General features: G+C 48.4%; 1 long non-coding RNA gene across 2 annotated transcripts in view; it reads right to left on the minus strand.

Annotated features, from left to right (window-relative positions):
* Positions 1-617: 617 nt before the first annotated feature.
* LOC107195502 overlaps positions 618-5,330 on the minus strand; it is a 6,289-nt gene continuing 1,576 nt past the window's right edge. The window contains exons 2-3 of one of the 2 annotated variants that reach the window (XR_001516685.2): positions 4,830-5,008; positions 618-1,957 (exon numbers count right to left, since the gene is read on the minus strand). This is a non-coding gene — a long non-coding RNA (uncharacterized LOC107195502). The remainder of the gene's footprint in view (positions 1,958-4,829; positions 5,009-5,330) is intronic. The other variant, XR_001516684.2, reaches the window with a different exon arrangement.

Consider the following 5,330-nt stretch of genomic DNA (forward strand, 5'->3'; position numbering starts at 1 on the left):
GAAAATAACCCTAAGATAAATGTTGGGGCTGGAAGAGCTCAGGGATGTTGGGCTCCAGCTGCCCTGAGGCTCCTTCCTGGAGCAGGTTTAAATTTGGGAGAGACAGGAGCTGGTTTTGGAGGGAGGATCGTGTCCATGAAGGGTAGCCATGGACTCTTCAAAAATGTAACCTAGTTCCTGACACCTACCTGAAACCTACTTCCATGGTCAGTAACCTTCTATCAACCCGTGGAAACTTCCTATCCCTCATCCCTTATTGGTCATGACATGACTGACCTCCTCACAACCTCCTCTTTTTCTTCTACGCCTGAGGCTGTCTTTGGCACCCCTACCAAAACTTCCTTTTGTGTTCCCATCCCCTTCCTTCCTACTCGCTCTGTGGAGATTGCATTTCATTTCTCTGGCTGTTGTGCAGAAAGGGCACGACCCGGCTCTGCACCTGGCTGCTGCAAACCCCATAAAGTTCAGAGTATGACTTCCATGGACCATAACCTCCTGCCTTCCCTAATCCGGCTCAAGCAGGACTGAGTTGGAAGATGCAGGAGCTGCCAGGAGAGGAGAAAGGGGAGGAGGAGGGTCGTTTCGGGCTATTAGTAGTCTCGAAGTAAAGCCACAGACAAGGTTTGAGGCTGTTTATTTTTCACCCTCATTCCTAAGGTTCTGGGAGTTGTATCTACTTTTAACCCAGGAACTTTGGGATGTGGCCTAAGACCTTCCACAAACCCCAGAGGGACAGAAACCCACAAGGGACAAGGGTGAGAATAGTATCAGAGTCCTCCAGGATATTTAGGGTTGTGGTCCCCCTACCCAAACCCCAGTCCTGGCTCAGAAAGGAGGAACTTGAGGGCCTGAGGTCAGAGCCACAGAAAGGACTTAAGTAAAATTCTCAAGCTATGACCCAGTCCTTCCCTCTTTATAAGCATGATTTGTCTGGGTGAAGGGTGGTGGGAAACGGTGGGAGGAGGTTATAAGGAGAGGAGGGTGGATATGGAGGGTGCTAATAGGACACCATCTGTCCAAACTTCTTATTTCCTAGGTAAGAAAATAGAGGCACAGAGAGGCCTAGCACCATGTTTCCCCCGGTGCCTGTGTTTCTGTTCGTTCTTGCAGGCCCTTCGCTGAGGTCTAATGGAGTGGGAGATTTGAGGCAGGCTTTGGGACTGCCTGGGCCTAAGGATAAGCTGTCCAAGGTGATGAGAAGCCCCGCTCCCCGCCCCCCACCAGCCCTCCTCTTCTTTCCTCACCGTCGGGGCTGGTGCTCCAGCTCTAGGGGCTTCTCCAGTGCTCTGCAAGGGCTCCCGACACCTCAAGGCAGAAAGGGCCTGTTTGGTCCTCTGTCCACAAAGTTTAGGATGAATCATGGTTCTGGTGTATATAAAGGAATGGGAAAAAAAAACGGGTAGAGATGAGAATGACCACTTATTGAATCCTATGTGCTAGACCCTGGGGTAGGCGCTTAGCCTACACAATCTTATTGAAGGCTCACAACAGCATTTTGTCGTAAATGTTACTGTTCCCATTTCACTGAGTCTTCATTAGGTCTAATGACTTGCCTAAGGTTGCACAGGTGTGTAGTGGTGGACAGGAAACTGTGACTCCAGGAGTGTCTGGCTATAGATGCATTGCCATTATAAGCAGGCTGCCCTAGTATGTGCTGGATGCTGCCTGGCTCAGTGCATGAAGATCATGATGTCAATGAGAGCTTCAGGCCTGAGGTAACCTGAGGTAACTGGAAGAGCACCCAGTTCTGTGGATGGAGCTTTAACAAGCCAATCGAAGCACTTCTAGAGGCACCAGCCAAATTCCCCAGAGTCTCTGGACGGTTGGGCTGCCCAGCCCTGACCTCTGTGACTTCCTTCCACTGTTCCCAGGCACGGATTTCTTCGGGCTCCTTGCTGATTCTTGATGCCCTGGGCTGGTGAAGGGCTGGCTGGCTTTGTGCTCAGATTTCAATAATCTGTGGAGAAATCAATGTGTTTCCAACCCGTCTCCTGGATTCAACCAGAATTCACCAGCATGGGTTATAATTACATTCATGTAATTTGCCTATCTGAGCAGGGGCATGATGTGGAGAGGGGGTCGGGGGAGGGTGGCTGGGAGCTTCAAATTCAACTTTTCTAGACTAATAGACTGTTCCTCTCATTACAACTCACTGTTCTTGCCTTCTCCTGCTGGCCCCCCAGGATTCCACTCTGCAACCCTCTCCCTGGCTTTCCTCTCTCTTTCACTGAGGCTGACATCACACTCACATTTTCCAAAAATTCTAAATTACCCACACTCTTCTGAACTCCTGCTGTCATGTGGAATTACACATCCTAGACGCTGCCCCTGTCATTCCCTCTCACCCTCACTCTGAGCATCAGGACTCCCTAGCTCTGGCTCCTGGCTGGCCTTGGTCCCCCAGCTCAGCTTGACTTGGCAATGAGGCAGCAAGGTGGGGTCTGACCCACTCAGGAGCTCTTCCCCTTACCAGGTCCAGCGGGGAAAGGGACTGCTAGAAGGAAGTTCAGCTGTGGCCGTGTGTGTGTGTGTGTGTGTGTGTGTGTGTGCAAGCTGGCTCTGCATTATGTGGGGAAAGGCCGGTCCTTTCTGAAGTCCTGATAGATGGGATTGGAAGGCACATTGTTCAGTGGGAAAAGCCCAGGATTTGGAGCCAGAAGACCTGGGTTCAAATTCTGGTTCTGTCACTCATGGGTGCAGTGCTCTTATACAGGTCACCTCGATGTTCTCCTCTGAATATTGGGACTCTGCTTATTTTCCCAAAAGGGTCACAGGAGTATTTCCATTCCTACACGCTTTCCAGAACCCTGCCACGTTCTTTTAAGAGGTGGAGTCTATGTCCCCTCCTCTTGAGCCTGGGCAGTTCTCTGTGACTGCCTCAACAAATCCAATGAATCAGAGTGACACTATGGACTTCCTAGGCTAGGTCATTAAAGGCATATGACTTCCACTGGCTGGCTCTCAAATTTCTCTCTCTCTCTCTTTCTCTTTCTTTCTCTCTCTCTCTCTCTCTCTCTCTCTCTCTCTTAACATCTTGCCACACCTGCATCTTCTCTCTCTCTCTTTCACACACACACACACGCGCACACACACACACACACACACTGGAACTGAGCTACCAGGCTGACAAAGGCCAGGCCATATGGAGAGGGCACGTGTAGGTTCTGGCTGGGAGTCCCAGCTGAGGTCTCAGAGGACATCCAGCATCAAGGACCAGACGTGTGAGTGAGAACCTTCAGATGGTTCTAACCTTCCAAATGGAACAGAGAGGAAGGGCTTCCCCATTGAGCCCTGCCAAAATTGCAGATTTACAAGCAAAAGAAATGTCATTGTTTTAAGTCACTGAGTTTTGGGGGTGGCTTGTTAGGCAGCACAAGATATCTGCCATGGGATCATAACAGTAAGATTTGCCTTACAAAAATTGTGAGGGTTAAATGAAGAGATCCCTGAGGCAGTGCCTATGGAACCTCTATAAATATAACACACTGTCATCATCATTGCCTTCAAAGCACTTCAATGTGTGTGTACGAGATGTGTGTATCTATAATGTAGCAAGAACTGGATTGTTAATGGTTCCACGCATCACTTCATTTAACCCTTACAACTTTTCTATGCACGATAATCTCCTTCCTTCTTTAATCCAGCTCAGGCAGGACTGAATTGGTTGTGGTAAAAATTAAAATAAATGGGTATTATTATTTTCACCAATATGGAAATGAGAGAACAGAGACACAGCTAGTTTAAATTCACGTGGAACTGGAATTTGAATCCAGGTCTGGCTTATTGCATAGTTTTTACCCCTCATTCTCTAGGAGCTAGAACTGGGGCAGTCACTTAAAGAAAATGGTAGCACTAGGATATCTCAACCGGCCCTGACTTGAGAAAAGTTTACTTAATTTCATTTTTATTTCAACAAACATATATTGAGCACCTGTAATGAGACAGTGTGCTAGGTAGACCCTGCATGTACCAGACCATGGCCCTTTCTTGGAGGAGCTTGTAGTTTCTGTGGGAAACAGATACTCCCTAGTTATGTAACCTTGGGCAAGCTCGTCACCATCTCTCAGTCCCAATTTTGTTATCTGTAAAATGGGGATAATTATAGAACCCATCTCATGGGGTTATTGTACAATATAGAATTGCACAATATATAATTCTACTTAAAGCATCAGGTACCTAGAAAGTGCTCAATAAATATTAGTTTTTATAAGTACAGAAAGAAAAGTTTATAATATAATGCAGTATGTGCCACAATAGAGGGGACATAAACTGTTATGGGAGGAGAGAAGAGTAAGTAATTGGTTCATCCTGGGGTGGGGGTTGGGGGTGGTAGCAGAGAGGAGCCGACTTTTGTCCTGGGACTTCAAAGGCAAGTAGAAGTAGCAGATGGTCTATGAAAGGACAGTGTTTGGTGTGTCTGGGTAACAGAGCAGCCCCAGGTGGCTGGAACACAGAGTCCCTAGGGAGAAAGATTTGAAGCAGGTTGCGTAGGGCTTTGTGTATCAGGTTGTGGTGTGGTGCTGGCTAAGCTGCCCCATGAACTCAGGCAAGAGTCTCCCCACTCAGGCTCAGAGGTGAGGCTTTACGGTGCCCAGAAGGAGGACCCCAGGTTCCAGGGGGCAAAAGTTTTGAAGGAGAAAAGAGTTGAGCAGAATATGCAAAGGTCCAGGATGCCTAGCCTTGGGATAGAGGGCTCAGAAGGGGGAGTTAGTGTTTCAAAGAGATACTTTCGCTCCTCTCAAAAATCTGCTCATGGTAGGCCCTGCCAAATTTCAGCTAAACCAGATCAGCAGAACCTGCTCTTGCCACAAACCATCAAGCCCCCTTACCCAGAAATGTCGCATAAAGGTCATTGCAGATCAGTGAATGGCTACTTGGGGAAATTTGTCTCAGGAGGTCCAAAGCCACAGGGCTGACAAGGGGCTTCCAAGCTGGTACATCCGGCCTCAGGGAGAAGCCTCCACAGGAGTCTTGGGCAGGCTCTGGGCTCTGTGCGTACAGAGAACAGCTGCTTTGGTTTAAATATTAATAATGCAAAATGAAATGTGTGGGGTGCCCAGCACACCAGAGCCCAGCAAGTGTGTGTTGCATCTAATGTCCTCCGCACTCGGGTTTGGAAAAATGTGGTCAGTGAATTTAATATACTTTTTGGCAAAGGGAAAACGACAGTTAACTTTTCTCTGGAGCCTCAGTAAAGTGGCTTTTCTCCCTGGAAAGTAGAGGAAAGAGAGTGGTTTCTCCCAGTATGCCAACTGCCTGAATTCTGTCACAGCCCCTCTGCTCTGCCCACTCTGACACTTGCAGGGGGCTCTGAGGCCACAGAGAGTCCC

This window comes from Pteropus alecto, unplaced genomic scaffold (assembly GCF_000325575.1).
Source record: "Pteropus alecto unplaced genomic scaffold, ASM32557v1 scaffold131, whole genome shotgun sequence".
Taxonomy (NCBI): Eukaryota; Metazoa; Chordata; class Mammalia; order Chiroptera; family Pteropodidae; genus Pteropus; species Pteropus alecto.